This window comes from Lissotriton vulgaris, chromosome 4_1 (assembly GCF_964263255.1).
Source record: "Lissotriton vulgaris chromosome 4_1, aLisVul1.2, whole genome shotgun sequence".
Taxonomy (NCBI): domain Eukaryota; kingdom Metazoa; phylum Chordata; class Amphibia; order Caudata; family Salamandridae; genus Lissotriton; species Lissotriton vulgaris.
This window is the reverse complement of record NC_141691.1, coordinates 1641647054-1641669099: the sequence shown is the minus strand read 5'-3', so window position 1 is coordinate 1641669099 and position 22046 is coordinate 1641647054. Positions and strand designations below refer to the sequence as shown.

Sequence of the window (22046 nt, the reverse complement as noted above, 5' to 3'; positions counted from 1 at the left end):
CTAAAAAGGTGCTCATATGCTGAAACAGTCATGTACTGAAATGACCAAACATGAAATTAGGACAGACAAATGTGATGAATTTACCACTTTTTTACATTGTGTTAAACTGTGTTGCCGATGGGTTTAAGGATTATTTGGAAGTAAACAATCCTATTGATATTTTCAATAAGGTTTTCGCATGTGACACCTTACTGAAACCTCCACAATAGTAGTGGTAGATAGCACCTTAAAAGTCTTCATTGAAAATTAGTTACCTTTTATTTATTTGGTACTTTGTTCGGCCTCGGATCAAATGGACCAAAAAATACCTGCGTATACACTGAACGAAGGACTCAGAAACATTGCATTACAATATTTGAATTCTATACTAAGCAACAATGTGTAAAAATAAGAGTGACTTTCTTAGTCTGTCCCCTAACCTGTGGTGTACCTGTGGCCCAATACTGGAACATTACTTGTTTTTAAATCATTTGGGTTTTACTGGCCAAACGAGGGATTCAGTATCATCTCTATACAGAATGATACACAGCTAAATCTCAGAGTAATCTCAAACTCTTACCACTTAATCCTGTCCTTCAGTTTAACTGCCACACTTCAAGCTGAAATATTCAGAAACATATTATCTTCTCTACTCACTATCAGTTTCAGTTTCAAAAACATTATTCGATTCAAAACAAAAGAATCATAAAGGTTGACAATTACATTTGCAAACATAATTTAAAATTCATTTTTAAAGAGAGACTTACAGTTATAACACTATAAAAATTCATTAGTTAATATAGTCACAAATAAAGCCCATAGTTTTACTTTCAATTAATTCAGATGGTTCATGAATTCTTCGTACCGGGGTATATATTAGAGGGCAGGTAAGATAAGTAATAGAAAATCACAATGCAACAGTATACGATATACATAATCAGAGGGTCAGCTTCTTGGGGCCATATTTAGCCATACCGTTTTCTAATCAAGAGTGACACTTGTATAAAGTTTAACATTGCACAACAAACACCAGATGATGACAAAGATAATAAATAATCATAACCCTCTTTGTAATGGCATGGTTGTTTTTCCTTGAGGATCGGCTTAATAAACCTGATTCTCGGGTGCTTGTATAGAGAACAGAAAAGAACAATATGCATCGTGCTTTGGCTGTCTTTGTTATTACAAGGACAGGGGGGCAGTTTCTCGCACCAGCCCCCCTGTTTAGGAAACGCATAAAGGAAGTGCAGGGTGTGTAACCTAAACCTTGTCAAATAAAATCGCCATTGCACATGATTTGTGAAGGTTAGATAAAACTGGTGCTGCAAAGTGGCCTTAGGAACATAAGGGCTAACCAGGGAGTTCGCAAGCGGTGATTTCCAATAATTTGTTTTAATTACAGTTTTGATATCTCCCTGTATATTTTCGGGATTGTCAAATATATCTCCCAAGCCTATTCTATGGAGCATTTCTTTTACATAAGATAGCCAGGGGATCTGATTCATATTTGCCAGTTCTAAGCAGTCCCAAAGGATATCTCTGGTAAGCTGTAAGTCCTCTGATAGCCATATTTTGCCCCATAACAATAAAGGGGAAAGGCGAATGATGTCACTCACATAGGTTAGACCTATTTCGTTATGGGCAAATCTGTTTGAAGAGCCTGATGGAATAGCCAATACACGTTTTAAAAATGTATTCTCCATAATCTGTATCGTGTCAGGGCTATCGATCCCCCAAACCCCTGCCCCATAGGTAGCAACCGACAAACATTTAGCTTTGTACAAGGTTTTTAGGTGTATGACAGGTTTTTGGCCTAATTTGCCACAGAAACGAAACAGACGCTCTATTGAGCGACTAGCACTCTGAACTCGTGTCTTCATTAACGGGGCCCAACTTAGTTTGTTGTTGAAAAGGTTTCCCAGATAATTAAAATTTTCAACCTTTTCAATAATGGAGTTACTTACTACAAACTTTCTACTTTTGGTGCCCTTTGGGCCACAGACCATAACAAAGGATTTGGCAAAGTTTACCTTGAGGTCTAGGTCCAACATAAATTTGTGGAAGGCATCAAGACAATGCTGCATACTATTTGCTGTAAGTGTCATGAGTACTGTGTCGTCGGCGTAAGAAAGCATTGGAATGCTCCTGCCGTTGACCTTTGGGAAATCATGACAGTGGTCCAACAGATATTTTTCTAGACCATTGGTGTATACAAGAAACAAAAAAGGAGCTAATATGCATCCTTGTCGGACGCCCTCAGTTGAGAGGATAGACTTAGTTTTCTCTCCCCCTGGCCCAAACCTTATGGCTACAGTAGTAGATTCATGGAGTCTACAGAGCAAAGTGACCAAGGGTTCCTTGAAACCCATGTCCTCCATCATTTGCCACAGCTTGCTCCGACACACAGTGTCGAATGCACTTGAGAGGTCCATGAAGGCAAGATGAATTGAAGATTTCCTTGCCTTCATGTATTTCCCTATGATCAGGGCCAGATTCAGGCACTGTTCGACAGTACCTTTGCCTTTTCTGAATCCATATTGGGAATTCACAATAAGGCCCACAGAGTCTGCCCATGATTCTAGTCTGGCTAAAATGACCCTACCCAGAATCTTACATGATGCATCAATTAATGAGATTGGGCGATAGCATCGGGGGTCTGATCTGTCGCCCTTCTTAAAAATTGGCACCACTACTGCCTCCTTCCATGATGCCGGAATGCGGCTAATGACAACTGCTCTAAAAACGTTTAACAGCACGGGGGCCCAAGCCTTAACATTGTGCTTAAAAAAGTCCAAAGGCACTAGATCAGGGCCAGGTGCTTTTAATGGTATGCCTTTCGGCAGAGCATCTTCCACTTCTTGCAGGGTGAGCGATGAGCTCAAGGACAGGGAGGATTGAGAGACCACCGTTTCCTTTGCATCTCCTGGTGATAGTTCGTTGGGTAAAGTTCCATGGGGATTAAAAATGTTCCCGAAATGTGATTCCCATGTTTCACATGCAATCTGCATCACAATATTGTCCTTGCCATTATTTGTAAAAAGGGGGCGATTGATGACTTCCCAGAAAAGCCTGCTATCCTTCAGTTCCGAGGCCTTTTCTAGATCTTCCCAGGCTTGATTTTTTAAATCCGACTTTCTTGTTTTTATGGCTTCTTTATAGGCCAATCTGGATGCTCTAACCAGTTCTATATCCCTAGGTTTTTGTTTTAATGCCGCTTTCAGAGATCTGTTTGTTGCTGAACATGCAGCATCAAACCATCTTGGGCCTAGCCTTTTGTTTTTACCAATTGGTTTTGTGAGGCGTTCGGCTACATGCCTACATAAAGATTCAAAGTTTCCTATGACCTTTTCTGGGTTAGTTGTAGGTGTTAGACATGCCTCGTATTCAGAGCTATGTCCATTTAGGATCTCTGCCTCAAGACCCACCGCATCTATTTTACCCCATTTAAGAGTAATGCCTTGGTTCCTGCTATACTTTACAGGTTGCTCCCAAATAGGGTGTGTGGGTTTAATAGGACAAAGCAGGGATAGGATTAGAGGGTTGTGGTCACTGGCAGCATTAGCAATTACTTCCAACTTATCAACATAGTAAAAGTGCCCACTGGAGACAATTACAAAGTCAATAAAACTCATCGTACCTCTGGTACCCTGAAACGTCGGTATTGGAGTAGAATTTAGGCCAACCCAGGGCTCCGCTATGCATAAATCATTTAGAATAATGATGTTGTTTAAGGCGTCCCCCTGGGGTGTATGTTTGAAGTGTAACAGGGGTTGATCATGGGAGTCTCTCAAGCCACACACCTTCGAGTCCCCATAGGTGCATAATGAACAGTTGAAATCTCCCACCCAGATGACAAATAATAGGGGTTGCTCTTGGCGTGCCCTGGCTATGGCCTCCTCCAGTTTCGACATTACGAATGTCTCATTGTTGTCAAAGATGTTATAATACCAGTTAATCAGCAACAATGGTTCAGGAAACAAATTAACCAACATCAACACTTGAAACCATGGGGAGTCAACTATCATAGAAGTTACAAGTTTACATAGTTTTAAGGAGGTTGCTGTCATTAGGCCACCTTTTGCCCTACCCACTTGTGAAGGTATCGCTAGGGTATTAAAGGCTTGGAAGCCCTCGATGTTCTGGGTGGATCGGCTCCATGTTTCCTGAAGGCACAAGATGTCAGAGTCACCCACAAAGTCTAACCATGCCTCATCCTCCAACCTTGAGGCGAGCCCAGCAATGTTCCAAGAAATTAGACGCATCCTTAGTTCATTTTGGTTCTTTCTGACTGGTTCGGGTAATACTTCCAGATTATACCTTAAGATGATTGAACTTGGTTCACTTTCTTTAGTAAGGTCTGCCTCAGGGGCTTGGGCGTTAGAAGTACGATCGTCACCAACGGAAACATTCTCCCGTGAGTTATCGTTACAACTTTCTCCCTTCTCCCTCTGGCTGGGCTCACCTATTGTTAAGGTATTAGTAATACAGGGAGGATTTTGTGATGGTCAATCTATCTCTTCCATACCTGCAAGTGGATCAAAACGGTTTCTTAAGGGGATATTGCTTGGGAACCATCCTAGGTAATCTTCCCCCGATATCTTGGTCTTAGGTCGTTGTGCCAAGTTTGCGAGGGGTTATTATTGTTATAAATTGATCCCCAATGGAAGCCATCACTCTGTTGCGGAGGTCCCCAGTTGTTTTGATTTGGCCATACGGCCCTATTTCTCCGGGCCCACCCAGGGTGTGTTTCACTGTTGAATGCCTGCCCAGTGTTTTTGTAAAGCAAAGTCGGGGGAGCAAAATTCAAATTTGGGTAAAAGTATTCTAGACCTATACATTGAATATCCCCAACTCTAGCAAATCTCGGTTTACAGCAGATAATATTTTTTACCCAGGTATCACTGAAGTTGATGAGGATACAGTCTCCCTCTAGGTTCTTCTCGCTTGGGCCCACCCAGGGGACTCTGCGCACACTAAGTATTTTTGTTTTGGAATCAGGAGGGAGTGGTCTGGTAATGTTAAGCCAGTATATTATTTTGTTTTTTAGTTCCTGAATTGATTCCGTTTTATTGGGCAAAACTGGGGGTACTCCAGTGAGTATTACCATAAAAGGGGCTGAGTCTGGGGGCAAGTTTACAGTTGGTAGTTTCCTTTTGTGTGCTCTCTCGTTGTCGTTACTTACTGCAGGCCCCTGTGAACATGTTTGTTTGGGCCCTTGGGTAGTTCCCTGTTTAGCAATAGTAGCTTCTGGTGTTGGTGTTGGTGTTGCACTACCCATATTTTTACTAGGGAGCCCCACAGTGACCGCCACTGCAGGTTTAGTACGAGCTAATGGTACAGGTTTTGTGCGTACTAAGGGGACCGGTGCTGCCCTAGGGTCACCAGTTGTGAGTGCTTTAAAAGTTTTACTCACATTTTTATTCTCTCCCCCTTTTTTTGGATTACTAGTGTTGGTGTTACCATTTTTATTGTTGTTATTAATGCCCCCCTCCTCAGGTAATTTATTCTTCAGTGCTAAAGTTTCAAGGGAATTGGTGTTAAGAGAGATGAGATGTTCCAATTGGTCTAATTTTAAATTAACAATTTGAATTTTCTCTAGGACGGGCAGCAAGAGCATCTGCACTGTTTTCTCAATTTCTCCCAGAAGTCGGTCATTATTATTGATATTAAATGAGAAAGTTTTCTGACCCGCATCAACTAGGTGGATGCCCTTTTGCTTGGGAGGAATTGTCAAAGCTTTAGGTGGTGCTGGCTTCGCTGACTTAGATCTAGCTCCTTTTCTATGGTTTCCCCCTCTTTTACGTTTATTTGGATTGTTAGGTTCCCGCTCACAGAGTACTACATGATCTTGTGGAAGGATAGGCCCATTGTTACTCAAGTTACTCAAGTTGCCATCTAAGGCATTTTCCCCCGTAATACCTGATGGAATAGGTATAGGAGTGAGTTAGGTGCTTCAGCTTGAGAATCCCCTGGGTCTACTATCGTAGTTGTCTGTGAATCAGAAATTACCACTAAATTTGGGCTAGCCTCTAGGTTACTATCTACACTATCTGCACTTTGCTCAAGAGTAGGTGGCTTATTGGGGGTGATTTTAGAGGCAATATCTCCCAGGGATGAGCGTTTTCCTGTTACTAAGTCTAGGGACAAACGCTTTTCTGTAAGGGCAATTTCTTTTTCTAAGATCACAGTTGCCCGACTTATAAAATCATCTAAAGTTCCAGTGGCTTTCCCATTGTTCGTTTTTACAGTAACCTGTCTACCCTTCCCTGAGCGCAGGGACATCATGTGAGTTCTGGGAAACAGCTAAAAATATAGTGCTATAACTTACAACCAAACAGTTTAAAATATGAGATCTGTGATCACTGATGAAAGGGAGTAGCCCCGACCCGACCTTGATCGGCCTTAGACGGTCCCGCCCTTGTCCCAGGCTTCTCCCGGCGAGCTCCCGCGCGCTCCCGCGCAGCGGTATTCACACGTTAATTTATGGCTCTTACGGTGATCACCCGGTCGTTGGGGGAGGGGCGGGGAGGGAGAGCAGCCCAGGTGGAACGGGCGGGGTTACTGGGACTCCTGGGAAATGTAGTCCCAGCCCTCTTGCTCGCAGCCCTCAGCCCCTGTCTTACCCCAGCAGCAGCTAACAGCCGACGAAGGAGAGCGCCCCTCTGCGAAGTGGGACCCGCGCAGCGGGTTCCGCGAGGCGTTGGTGGAGATGCAAGGAATCCACGGGCAATCCAAACAGCAAGGCAGGTTTGTCAAGGTGTCCCACGAAGTGCAGGGCAAGCCGGTATTTGAACACCCGGTCGTTGGGGGCGGGGCAGGGAGGGAGAGCAGCCCAGGTGGAACGGGCGGGGTTACTGGGACTCCTGGGAAATGTAGTCCCAGCCCTCTTGCTCGCAGCCCTCAGCCCCTGTCTTACCCCAGCAGCAGCTAACAGCCCACGAAGGAGAGCGCCCTTCTGCGAAGCGGGACCCGCGCAGCGGGTTCCGCGAGGCGTTGGTGGAGATGCAAGGAATCCACGGGCAATCCAAACAGCAAGGCAGGTTTGTCAAGGTGTCTCTACTCACTAATCCCTGACTTCCATAAAAATGAAAATTGGATAAATTGATTTGAGGTTTCTGGTGTTTAGCTTCAGTTTGCTGAATTTCACAAATCCTTATGTATCATATTAGATAAGAAAGTCGACTTCGAAACACATAATAAATATCTGCATTAAAATTCTGGCAAAACTGCATTTTTCAGACCCTGATGACTTTGTCATGCAAACCTTTTCTGCATTCTGCATTTTTCTGCATTGCACTCTAGATGTAACACAGGAATTTCACTTCTCAAGGACTTCCAAAGAAGAGCAATGCACTTTAAAAGGCAGCCTTTCCTGCTACAGCTGTCTGGCCTCCTATTCCTGCAAATATGACTATATCACACCAGTCCTCCCCTCCTCAAACAAGCTTCTGTTTGAGACAAGGTCCATGCATTTCAGTGAGAATACGTGAGATTCTGCAATATCCCTATAAATGCTTGGCTCTAGTTTCCTTATTAGAGGGGACTTGTGGTGCACCTATTTGCTTGTAATAAAATAATGAAGTAGCAACCTAACTGTAATAACTGATTACAGTTGAGTTCTGATGTCACAATGCCTGCTGTCAAATTCATTACCCAAAGGGAAAGGCACAGTTACAAAACAAATACAAAACATGACTTTTCCCTCTTCCGCTCTGTATTTCTAGATGGACAATGAAAGCAGAAATGAGATATTTATGGCAACTTGTTGATTTTTCTGCTTTAGGTAATTATAGAAAAGGTAGACTCTCCCTGCAAGTTTCTTAAACATTCTGAGCTACAGTGTTGTTTAAATATGAGTTGTATTAAACTGATTCTAATAATGTTTTGAAACAAATATCTAAGTCAAGTATATAACTGCTTTTCTGTGTGTTAAAATGTTACTAGAGATTCTAATTTTATTCTTCATGTTTACAAACATCCTATCTCTTTCACATGACAGAGCAAAACACCAAACATTTAAGAGTTTTGTGGGGCGGGTGATGGTGCCATGTGTTATAAGGATTAAAGTACAGTGAAATATGTTATTAGGACATTGCAAGTCACTGTGCAGTCTAATGACCTTATAAATGAGCTCAGCCATTGAATTATTTTTCCTACATAGTCATGGAGCTCCTTGGTGGCTTGCAATACACTTAATATTTATGACAGAGAGTACTTTATCTCATATATAAAACAGCCAGTTCAAAAAATAGGGCAGTACTGTGTTCCACTACACCATGGTACCTCTAACCGACGCCATATGCACAATGTCACTTACTGTACATTATCACACAAGTGTGCCTGCATACACACCTTTTACAGACCCACATACTGCTTGATGTCACACCACTCTGTCTGCAAGCACCCGACCCAAAGGCCTGCCTACTGCATGCAATAACCCAATTGTGCCTGTAATTAATTATCCCATTCTCAAAGGTGCTCAGTGTATACTACCACACCACTGTACACTTTCACAACTTTGTGCCTGCTAACTTAAACATCAACCACAGTACACTTACTGTATTCTATCAGACCCCTTCCTGTAAACATCACACTCACAGATCTGCTTATTATATGCTACCAGACCACTGTGCATGTACACTGTAGACATGGAACCATTGAACTACTTATTTTACCTTGTTAGACTGCTACAGCTACACCATCATGCTAGTTAGGTAAAAATCCTCCCATAGTGGAACCTATTCTTCTTCCATCTATCTATCTATCTATCTATCTATCTATCTATCTATCTATCTATCTATCTATCTATCTATCTATCTATCTATCTATCTATCTATCTGTCTGCCAATCTGTCTGTCTGTCTGTATCTATCTATCTATCTATCTATCTATCTATCTATCTATCTATCTATCTATCTATCTATCTATCTATCTATCTATCTATCTATCTATCTATCTATCTATCTATCTATCTATCTATCTATCTATCTATCTCAAAACAACACCCTTTCAGGCATAGAGTGACACATATAGCTTTATCCAGACACTAGGGAGCAGCCGGTATAAGTCAAAGCAATACCCTTTCAGGCATAGAGTGACACATACATTATGCAAAAAAGAAGCAGAGAACTCTGAGTAGTTCTCTAGGTTAGGTGGAAGCAGCTATTGTATAGAGCACCCTCAACACCAGCGACAGTCTAGATCTGCTCACCTCCAATGTCTGCTTTTCTACCAAAGATTTTAAGCATAGGATTAGCATAGTGCCATCCACACTGAGATAAAAAGGGACAAAATAATTAGCCATTTCTGCAGCAAAGTCTTTAAGCAAAGGACTAGCACAGTGCTATCCATGCCGAGCTGTAAAATGGCAAAAGCCTTTTACCACCCAGGCACAATATTACAGATTTGAATTGGTGAAATACCAACTAAGCCAACCTGAGATGAAAAAAGCAACCCCTGACATGTGTTTCGCTCTCCTTGGAGCTCTTCAGACATTAGGGAGCAGCCAGTATAAGTCAAATCATAGAGCATAGAGTGACACATAAATTATGCAAAAAAGAAGCAGAGAACTATGGGTAGTTGTCAAGTTTAGTTTGGAAAGCAGCTTTTTAGAGCACCCTCAACACCAGCGAACTGCTAGTATGCCAGGCTTTCCGAGAACAGGTTCTGCACCTTGCTCATAGTCAAAAAGGGGGTTGGCACCAAGGACACAAACATACCTTAAAGTATTCACTCGAAAGATTCTATCAGCCAGGTGTGTATCTGGAGGTGACACAGTACTTTGCTGCCTGTCCCAGCTACAAGAGACCTCTTAAGTCCCCTCCCCATAAACGAGGTACAGTTTAAATGGGTTGTGATGGACCTGGTAGGTCCTCTAACAAACTATGCTAGGGGACACCAATACATACTGTTTTGGTGGATTATGCAACCCACTATTCGGAAGCAATCCCTTTGACCACAATGAACACTAATTCCTTCACCCAGGATATAGTAGCATTCTTTTCAGGGTGTGGTTTTCACATGAGATACTGACTAACCAGGGCTCCCCCGTCATGTCTTGTTTGAAGAGTCAGGACTGCAGGTTGTTGGGCATACATCAGATCCATACATCTGTATATCACCCCCAGACAGACGGACTGGTGAAGAGATATAACAGAACCATCAAGACCTTGTTGAGGAAGATCATACATGAGACAGGGAGGGACTGGGTTAGAAAACTATTATTGGTCCTATTCATTATCAGGACCCATGAACAGTGTTCAACTGGGTTTTCTCCCTTTGACATAATGTTCTGGAGGAAACCACATATTCTCTTGGATATGGCTGCAGAACCGTGGACAGAGGATGAGAATAAGGGCAAACCATTTTTGGGTTTTAGCACAATCCTAAAGGAAACGCTACTACCCCTGTGGGAAGAGGTGCACACTAACATGGAACAGACCCAGCAAAGACAAAAGCAAACGTACGATCAGGGACCAAGCTGAGGGAATTTAGGGGCCCATTAGGATGTCAGGTGGATTGCCCCCGCCAGGCTGGCGGTAGCCACCGCCTGCCTGGCGGGGGCAATCCGCCCGACATCCTCTCCAGTATTCCCTTCCCCCATATTAGAATGGCGGGGGGACCGCGGCGATCGGAAAGACCGTCTACCGCTTTTCCGCCCCGGTCGCAAAGGGTTTCTATGGTGGCGGTGTCTGTCATACACCGCCTGCCATATTAGGATGCATTATTTCTAATGCCTTTCCGTGGCGGCAATGCCGCCACGGAAAGGCATGCAGTAAGGGGTTGCACACGGCGGGGTACCTGTGGTACCCCCCCTTCATTTGCATAGACAAAGCGGCAGGCACCGCGCAGTGCTTGCCGCTTTGTTTATGCAAATGCATTTATGGCATTGTGGCGGGCGGTGCACAGAGCACCGCCCGTCACAATGCTATAAATGGAGGATGTGCCCGCCACTCTGGCAAGAACAGGCAAGGAGCGGACGCGGAAAGAGAGGAGAATGAAGCAGGATGCAATGAACGCAGAGAAACTAAAGACTGCTGTAGCAGCACTACCCCCAAGTCCAGTCGTCCCGGATGTATGTCAGTACAACGCAATCATTTTGATTGCGGTACTTTACAACGCGGTTTTCACAATGCAAGTTGTTACAACGACTTGCGTTGGAGGGCGCTGGATTGTGTATTAATTTAATTTTCTATTCCAACTCCAGCCCATGTAACAGTAGGGAAGGTGTTGGAATAGAAAATCAAACTATTCTTTAAGCAAGAGCGCCATCCAGCGCAAGTCGTAGTAATGACTTGCGTTGTAATGGCTGTGTCGTAAAGGTCACGCAGTGTAAACACCCTGTTGTAAAGGATGTTTCCCGTCGTCCCAGAGAGGAGACGAATGCTGTGGCTCCAGACACTGTGACCCAGGTGGGCCACAGTCTCAGGTAAGTACCTGCTTGGCAACTATTCACTTTAAGGAGGTGGTGGGGTGGCCTACGGTCACCACAGTAGGGTTGTTTGTAGAAGTAGGGGCACATGTGTTATAGCAGGCAGCACTCAGTCCACAAGCACTGTGATGGCACATTAGGGATAAAATCCATAACAGCTCATAGCTGTAGGCACCCTACATAGTAGGAATCATCCCCAGGGCCATAAGTGGAGGCAACGCGGCCTGACTCCAACATAAAACTTTGCGCTGGGGAGGTGGTGCTTCCAGGGGCTGGGGATCCATGATGGTCCCCGTACATTAATTTGTCACTGGGGCTGTTAGGGGGCTGTGTGGGCTCCTGCATTAATTTAATATGACTTACCCTGGGGATGTGGCTGTTACCATGGAATGGGCAGGCCCATTGGACCCACCTGCTTCAATATTCTGATAGTGTCTCGAGAAGTGGTAGTCCCCAAGGATGTGTGGGGGCCAAACGGTCCCCCAATAATTAAAATCTTTGCTCCAGGGAGGTGGTGTTCCCCATGACGTGGAGAGTGCCATACCGGTACTCCCTACATATTTATAAGTGCCCATGTCCCAGGGGTCTATTTAAAAAGAAGCACAGGAGCCCGAGCTTTTTTTTCTTTTGGTCAGCAGGAGCAGCGGCTCCAGCATGGCTCCTGCTGAATTAAAAAAAACATACTTATTGCCTCAAAGAGGCCTAAGGGGTCAGACTACGCCCCCTTCTAATTTTGTTAGCATTTTTGGGGGTATTGGCTCAAGCTGAGTCACACGATTGCTGCCAATACTTCCTGGTTTTAACTGTTGGCAGACAATCAGATCTCAGCACGAATTTGGGAGGATTCATGGAGCCTTCATGTCCCTATGTACATAAATTGAGTTTTCTCTTAATATCTCAAAAATGACTGCACTGATTTATGCCAGTTTACAATGAGGTCACTTTCTGGACCAACAGCTACCTTTCTACAAAATTTGGTGTAATTCCATTCAGTGGTTTGGGCTGTTGTCATTTCTAAAATCTCCATGGGAATTAACATGGGGAAAATGCATTTTGGGACCCTGCCTTTTTCTTGGCACCTGCTTGTCAATGTTAGGAAAATGTTTTTTTTTTAAACATTAGAAATTCACAAAGTTTACAGGGACGTTATAGTTCGGAAACAAACTTAAAAACCTTAGAAATTCACTGAAGATCCCTAACGTTACAGGGACATTATAGTTAGGAATTAGAATTTAAAAACCTTAGAAACTCACTGAAATAAATAAAGGTTACAGGAACGTTATAGTTAGGCTCATATTTCAATTGTACAAAACCAGTGAATTCAGCAGTTATTGTTAGCTGAGCTAAATATAACTTACACCCTCAATACAGTGCTTATGGCCATACATATTACATCACTCAGTACATGGTCAATGACATCACTGATGACATCACTGATAACATCATTGATGATATCACCCACTACTAATTTACCCATACAGCTACTCATATAACCAGTCACACACCCACAAGACAACTCACACACGCACACACTCACAAATACAGCTTCTCCTATATCCACTTATTTACCTATAGTGCCACTCACACAGACACTCACTCACCCATGCAGCCTCTCAATACAGCCATTCACTAACCCATACAAGGACTCACACACCCACAAAACTAGTTAGATACCCATTCACACATCCATACAAACACTCATACATCCGCTCACTCACCCATACATGCATTCACACAGACAATTTCTCTACAATACTACCACTCACACACCATCTCACTTAAACAAACACCCACTCAAACAACCACTCACTCACCCATGAAGTCTCTTACATAGCTAGTCACTCACTCATTTAGCCATTCAGATGCCCACTCACACACCCATACAGCCACTTACACATGCACTAACCCAAACATATAGCCACTCAATCAGCCACACACTCACCCATACAGTCACTGATACACCTATTCACTCACCAATACAGCCACTCACACAGCCATACACTCACTCACACACCTACTCACATACCCATATAGTCATACAGAAACCCACTCACACACAGATATGCACAGTCACACAGCCCGTTACATAATATACTATAAGTTAGAAATAGTATCACTTATTAGTAGTACATAAAGTATACTATTTTAACTTTTGTAGTTACTTGGTATATATGTTTAACATTCATGAACTTATAGAAAATGCTCACACAACTGGGTGATGTCATCGGTGATGTCATCAGTGGGGTCATCAGTGATGTCACTGACCATGTCATCAGTTATGTAATATGTGAGGTCATAAGCAGTGCATTGCAGGTGCGAGTGTCTATTTGAATGGCTGTATGGGTGAGTGAGCGATATGTGAGTAATTGTATGAATGTGTGAATGCGTTTGTAGGTGGTTGTATGGGTAAGTGAATGGGTGTGTGAGAGGCTGTATAGGTGAGTGAGTGGATGTGTGAGAGGTTATATAAGTTAATAAGTGGGTGTGTAGTAGCTGTATAGGTGATTGCGCGGCTGTGTGAGTGGCTGTATGGGAGAGTGACTCATTGTATGAGTAGCTATATAGGTGAGTGAGTGGTTGTGTGAGAGGCTGCAAGAGTGAGAGAGTGGGTGTGTGAGTGGATCTATGGATGAGTAAGTGGATGTAATGATGTCATAAGTGTTGTAATTTGAGATGTCATCAGTGATGTCATGGGTGATATCACTAACCATGTCATGAGTGATGTAATATGTGAGGTCATAAGCAGTACATTGCGGGGGCGTAAGTTATGGTTAGCTCAGGTAAATAAAAGTGCTGAATTTTTATCATTTTGTATGAGTGAAATTTGATCCTAAATTATAACGTCCCTACAACCTTTGTTTTTTTAAGTGAATTTCTATTTCCTAACTATAACGTCACTGTAACCTTTGTTCTTTTAGTTAATTTCTATTTTTTTAAATAGTAGACATGTTTCCAGAGTGGTGGAGAAAGGGAGCTGTGTCTCCAACCAGCTCTCAGCTATCCCACCTTGTGAGACTTATTGGAGGTTACATGAGGGGTTCTTAGCCGCCAAGGACCCTCAACATTCAAAGGGGCTTTATCCCCTAACCAGTAGTGCACCAGGAGGTCTGTTTGCAGAGTGTTGGAGAAAAGGGGCATGGCCTATGATGACCTTTCAGCAATTCCACTGTGGGGGACTTACTGGAAGTAACAGGCGAGGTTGTTGACCCCTAAGTACCCTCCCCAGCCAAGGAGCCTTCATCTTCCAACAAGTAGTGCACCAGGAGGCCCCTTTGCAGAGTGGTTGTGAAAGGGAGTGGGGTCTCCAGTGACTTCCCCTTGACTGGCATTTTACATTTTGATTTTATTTTACTGGGAAAATGGGGCTGTGATTATTTCAACCCTGGGGAACTTATGCCCCAGGGCCAACCCTTTTTTTGTTTTACTATGGGAGGAGGGGCCACACGGCCCTCTTTCTTGGCCAATTTAGGACCCAGGGACCCTATCTCCTGGGGTCCAGCCTATGTGTAATAGGGGAGGCATGGGCTGATGCCAACCCTAGAGCCCACAGGGACTGGCCTTTTAATTTATATATTTTTTAATGGGGAGGGAGTCAAGGGCTCCTCTCCCTGAGCTCTAAGAGACCTTGAAGAACCCATCATATTTAAGTATAGTGGAAGGGAGCATGTGGCTTTCCTCCCTGAGCTATAAGAGGCCCTGGGGACCCCGGGGCCAAATACCATACTAATTGGGAAGGGGAGTGTGGTTCCCATCCCCACACCTAAATGGCCCCCAGGGATCCCATCCAACTGAAACATATTTTAATTAAAGGGGTGGGCATGTGGTTCCCCTCCCAGAGACTAAAAAGGCCCGGCAACCCCATCCCCAGAGGCCAATTACTTTGAGATAGTGGAGGGAGCACGTGGCCCCCCTCTCCATACCCAAATGTACCTCAGGGACGGCATCCCAGACTGGAGCCAGCATTACTCCCGTCTGTGGGATCAGCTACTTCTGCTCATTTCAGATGGGTTGGACCAATCACAGATTCCGTGACTACAGCAGCGCGAGCAGGGAAAGAAAGTGTGTTCCAAACAGGTGGAAGCATTTTCAATTCTCCTCCGGATTGGATCACACTTCTTCCCCTTCCCACAGTCCAGCGGGAAGGGAAATCACTGTGTCCTGGTGGTGGGATCCCCAAAACACAGTCAAAGTGCCGGCCCCAGGGAATGCGGTCCCAGGGGCCTTGCAAGGCTCAGAAAATGGAGCCATGTGCCTCTGCTCTCTACTTATTGTTTGGCCTCAGGTGATGGGCCCATGGCAGCAAGATAGCCCAAGGATAAAAATGCCCATAGGCCAATCAAACAACTCTATTTTTAAAAACTGGGTTTGAGGGACTCTCGTGAGACTCCCTCAGAACCAATCGTCCGGATATACAGCTCTTACTACTGAACATATACTACTTAATGGTTTTACAACATATCGCGAAAAGCATGCTTTCCAGACCAAGATCTAGCTTCCTGACAGATTTGGTGTAATTCCGAACATCAGTTTTTATGGTAGAGCTCCCTAAAAAACGAATTTGATTTTGGAACCCCTCCTTTTTTCTCAAGCCCTTCTTGACGGATCATCTGGAAACATTGCATTAAGAAACTACTGATAAAAGAGAAACCTTTTGGTAAGTTTGGTGAAGATTTGTAAATGGCACCAAAATTATAAACAAATCAAAAAAGGTTTTTCATATTGAAACACCAGCCTAACTATAACTACCCAGTGGCGACCACCACTGAGTAAGTAAAATTATATTTTATATAGATGTGAACAAGGGCAACTGCCCGAAATGCGTAGTCTGCCACGCTGCTTTACCTCTCTCGGAAATAAACAACCCTTTGCCATCATTTGGGATTCGTTGGTCTTTTTGTGTGTGATCGCCGAGACACTGGTGATTCCAAGTCGACCTTCTGCAGCCGATATATATACATATATATATATATTTATATTTTTCGAATCAAGATCCTCAGTAAACAAGACGCTGCGCACCACTTCAAGTTGGTTTAAGTGCTTTATTTTCTGTAGGTTTCTCCCACCCTACGCGTTTCGGACTTTACCAGTCCCTGGTCACGGTATACAAACAATAGTCCCTTGTTTGTTTTGCAAATTTATACAAAAGCACCCACGTGGCCGGTTACGATGCATTGTGGGTGTTGTAGGCAATTGCAGTATTTATGTCGATTTCAACAATCATCAAATGCTTTGAGTTTAAAAAGTTAAACTCTGAAATTTATATAGGGTGAGCAATGGTAACGTTTCTACCAATACTAATCTATTACCTCATATAGTATGAGGGACATAGATTAAATGACGGGCAGTAAACAGTTGATTTACGATTTGTCCCTTAATTGTAATTGGTTTTAGGCTGAGTGCCTGATTAATGATATTACCCTATAGACAAATATAACTCACAGACTTTTAGCATTTTGACAAATAACATTTCTCACAATTCTGCTTATCTACCACATTAATTCATACTGTGCATGATGAATACATTGAATGAAATTTAAATTTCGTCCATGATCTCTATGTTTACACCAAAGTGTTTGGTCACTGTCTCGTCTCCTAAGATGTTTTTTCACAAATGCACATACATCTCATCGTCCCCATTCAATCCCATCGGGGTCTTAGTTTTAAATCTTATTATCTGTTTAGATTCAAGACGGCATAGCCTTGTGATTCGATCTCCACCTCTCTCATCCTCATTGATCATAGCTATGCCTGAGTATGTTACATCTTTCCAAGTCTTTCCAGGGTGTGTTTTCAGGTGCGCTGCTATTGCATAGCTATAGTCATTATTTGTTATTGAGCGAATGTGCGCCAATATTCGCTTTTTTAGTGCACATGTTGTCGATCCAATATATTTTTTCCCACAGAAGCACTGTAGTTGATATACAACGAATTGAGATTTGCACGTGATTTTGTTTTTGATTTCAAATATTCGACCTTTTGGGTCTGTCAAGCTTTTCAGAATTTTACCAATTTTACACGCCTAGCATGTTGGACATTTTGAAAATCCCAGCTGTCTTCTTTCTAGCCATGTCAAAGGTTTGATTATCCGAAAATGGCTGTTCACCACTGTGTCTTGTATAGAAGGTGCTTTTTTGAAAGTGATTAGGGGGTCTCTCTCCTATTAACGTTCCAATTTCAGTATCTTTTTTGAGCACACTCCAGTATTTAGTCAGGATTTGTCTTATCTTGAAGCTTTCTTTTGAGTACGTTAGAATCATTCGTGGTTTGTCATCACTCATTGGGCTTTCTCTGGGTTTTGGTATCAAAGTCTCTGTTCTCGTTTTGTTTCTCGCTCTTTGTTCACCTTGTCTGATGTCCGAATATTTGTATCCACTTGCAATGAAGCGTTTTTTAGTTTCTGCGAATTTTGTCTCCATTTCGAGCTGTTCAGAACAGTTGCGTCTCATTCGGAGAAATTCTCCGTACGTGATACTTCGTTTTAATGACATGGGGTGAAAGCTAGTACCAAAGAGGACACTGTTGGTGGAGGTCTTTTTTCTAAAGACTGTTGTTTCCAGTTTGTTGTTTTTTACATAGACCTTGGTGTCTAAGAAGTCAATTTCTTGTTTTTGAATGTTGTAGGCAAACCTAAGACCCACTTCATTCTGGTTTAGGGCTTCAATGTATTCGACTAATTTTCGCTTAGGACCTTTCCAGAGGACGAAGAGATCGTCGATAAATCTCAGCCATAATATCACGTCCGTGGTATATTGTTCATATTTTTCTCCTCAAGCTATGTTTTTTTCCCACCATCCCATGGTGAGATTAGCATAGCTTGGGCAAAATGACACACCCATTGAGATTTTTATTGAAGAGGAAAATGTTGTTGGTAAGGCAAAAAGTTATAATTTCTATTAACATGTTTGTATGCCTTATTTCTGAAATTGGACGCTGTTGTAGGAAGTATGTTATCGCTTGTAGTCCAATGCCATGTTGGATCGACGTATACAAGGACACGACATCTATAGTTGCCAACCAATATTCCTTATGTCAATGGGTGTTCATGATGTTTCGGAGGAAATCCCCAGTGTCTTTAATGAATGAACTTAAGGAGGGGACAATGGGTGCCAAGAAATAGTCAACATATGATGCTACCCTTTCACATAAAGATCCACAACTTGAAATTATCGGTCTGGCCGGCGGGTTGTTCAGTGTCTTGTGGATCTTTGGTAAGAAATACATTGTCGGTGTCGTAGGGTGTGATACTGTTAGAAAATCTTTTTCTTCCTTGCTTAGTAAGCCCTTATCATGCCAATCATATTTATATATATATATATATTTATTTATTTAAGAGTTTTATATAGCACTAGCCAAGTGCCTTCCCTTCAACAAACGAAGCACGGCCACAGCGTTGTACAGCAATCAGATGTTTATTGCTCCAAGGCCTTTACAGCCATGACGCGTTTCAGCCATCGCGGACCTTGATCACATGACATGCTCTGTCAGGTGAGCAGTTTTTAATACCATTTTCTTCTCTTTTTATATATGTCGGTGAACACGCTTAGGGCATGAGAGGCGGCAGCTTCTGAACTCTTTGGCAATGCATCTCAAGGCAACTCCACACCACATCAAGTTGCCATAAACCCAACAAATGAGAACATTAAAGACAAATTCAAGCAATTAGAAAAACTCTCTAAAGCGGAACAAGGAAAATGGTGGGAACACAAATCCTTACAACATTATTTGGACGTTAATAGAATCCCGAGGGGATTACGAATTTTAATAGCTTCCAGCTATGACCAACCCACTCCAAACATGATAAGAGACTAGGCATAAGGTAACCTAGAGTCATCCAGAAGATTAGTGGAAATTCTGGTTCATTATGCAGAGATAGATAGAACAGCCCTACAGGAAAAAATGTAAGCCCTCAATGAGGAAATCAAACAAATGAATAAGGGCGAAGATGAGAAAAAATTATGAGAGGAAATGATGGTGCGTCTAAAAAAAAGAGGAGGGTAAGATAAAAGAACGCAAAGCATACAAATTCCACAGAGATAGAGTGGACTATGAAACGAAGCGAATTATCACTTTTTCAAAAAAGTATGATGCGATGAAAACCAATAAAATGAGGAAACAGAACCAGACCGACACAAACACGTCCACTAGTAAAGCCACTCATGACCAAGTTTCAAATTCCGATGTGAGTTCCAATCTGGAGAGTGAGGCAGAACCAGATGGACAGGCAGCAGTCCCAAGAGCCAAATTGCCAAATCTCTCTCCAGGAGAAGAGATGAATTTTTTAGTGGAAGAGAAGAGGGCGACCTTGCGCCCCGGGACCCTACAGAATGTCAGAGGAAGAGGCGCAATCACAAGCGCAGACAGAGAAGAAAAGCAAACCAAACAGCCCTTCTTCAAAAAAATAAGAGGGAGGGGGAGAGGTTGGTGGAACCAACATTAGATAAAAATCCAACCAAAACAATCATTAACCTCTCAGAAATGCCCTTAACTAAAGCTGAAGAACAAATTTTAACACTGGGACTTTCATTCTGTCCAGAGTCTAACTTCAATTATGCCAACACCAGAATAGATATATATAGATTCATAAGGAAATTGAAGCTGAAAAAGTACCATGAAATAACAAAAGACAAAAAGAACACAAAAGAAACTGAGATGGTGGAAACAAACAGGGGTGAAAAAGATCTAAGAGAAATGTCCCAAATAGGAGATTCAACCCTATTGGAAACACTGTTGGAACTACAAATGACAAGTCCTACTGAGGCAATAGACCATATGAATCAACAACGGGACCATCAAAACACTAGAGAGGCAACATTGACAGTCCTCTCACCAATAACAGAGGACTTACCAGAAAGAAAAAAGACCTCTTTCAAAAGGAACTCTACCTTCAATCCCATAATGACCAGAGACAGTATTGACATTTTCAATGATCAAGTAACTAATGAAGTAAAAAAAACTTGACTACAAAATATTGCAAAGTAAACGGAAATGGCATCCCAAAGACAGGCAATGCAAAGAGCTAATTACCAAAATACAAAGCAACAAAAATGTAATTGTAAGGAATGCCGATAAAGGAGGCAACATTGTGTTGTGGGACAGAAAACAGTTCATGAAAGAGGCACTATCACAACTCAATGATAGAGAATGCTACAAAATCAGTATTTGGGGAGCATTAAAAGCAATACAAGATGACTTCTATGGAAAAGTGCTGGCATGGAAAAGTGCAGAAATTTTACCAATGGAAGAAAATAAGTTTATTCGTAAAGAAAATCCAACCGTACCGAATATTTACTTTATTCCAAAGATCCATAAAGACATAGTGAACCCACCGGGCCGACCAATCATTTCGGCACAAAATAGCCTATTGGAAAACGCCAGCCAATACATAGATTACTTTTTACAGGAACTTGTGCATTCTTTACCATTATATATTAGAGACACTAGTGTCTTTCTGGGAAAAAAAAATAATTTTACATCGAAAGAAGGTTATCAGCTAATGTCTCTAGATGTTGTGTCGCTTTATACTAGTATAAGACATAGAGATGGCATAAGGGCTTTGGAATTTTACCTCGGTAAATGTAAGCCAAGACTCTCTGCCCATGACATGATGTTAAGTGACCTAACCAAGTTTTGCCTAAACAATAATGTCTTTCAACAGGTGCGTGGTGTTGCGATGGGGGCCAGCTTCTCCCCCAGCTATGCCTGTTTACACATGGGATGGTGGGAGGAGCTGGTCCTCAACGTACCACACAAGACAGCAATGGACAAAAATATAAGAGCATTTCTTAGATACATTGATAATATTTTTGAGGTTTGGGATGGTTCAAGCAATTAAGCCCACAAATTTGTCCAGAGTATCAACAACAATGATATCAATCTGAGTTTCACCGCAACAATTGATAGTCAAACTATTAATTTTGTAGATGTGGAGGTTTTTGTTAAAAACCACAAGCTAGAAACAAAACTTTTTCAGAAAGATAACAGCAGGAAACTCAGTGCTTCACTCGACGAGTTTCCATCCAAGACACTTGGTTCACAGTATCCCCAATGGAGAAATGTTGAGAATAAAATGCATTTTCAGTAACCCAAAAGATTTACAAAAGGCACAATTGGAAAGCAAAAATAGATTCTTAGCCAGGGGTTACAACAAAAAAACAGCTGATGCAGCTATAGCAAAAACTATGAAGTTAGAGAGGGAGGCTCTCTTAAAAACTGAGTCAAGTAATTTGGAAAAAGATAAGAAAGCACAACAATTGCGCTTAATCACCACATATAACTTGCAACACAAAACCATCAGAAATATAATTCAACGCATTTGTCTGAATGTGCTTGACGACCCAATAATAGGAGGGCTTCTACCTAAAAACATTGGGTGTAACTTACAGGAAGGCTGCTTCCATGAGCAGTACCTTAGTTACAAGCAGTCCAGAAGTAGTGGAAACCCAGAATTGGCTCACACAAAGACAAGGGTTTGTCAAATGTAAAAATTGTAAGGCGTGCCAATATGGTATAAACATGAAAACCTACAAGACACCCTTTAGTGACAGGGAGATAAAAATATGTTGAGCTTTGAATTGCAAATCAGACTATGCTATCTACATTCTGTTGAACTGTATTTTAAAAGGACCCACACAACTCCA

The 22046-nt window shown here is 42.4% G+C and overlaps 1 protein-coding gene across 1 annotated transcript in view; it reads right to left on the bottom strand.

Annotated features, from left to right (window-relative positions):
* Positions 1 to 22046, bottom strand: part of LOC147724345 (uncharacterized) — a 2209372-nt gene that overhangs the window by 517868 nt on the left and 1669458 nt on the right. The gene's annotated exons all lie outside the window — the stretch shown is intronic.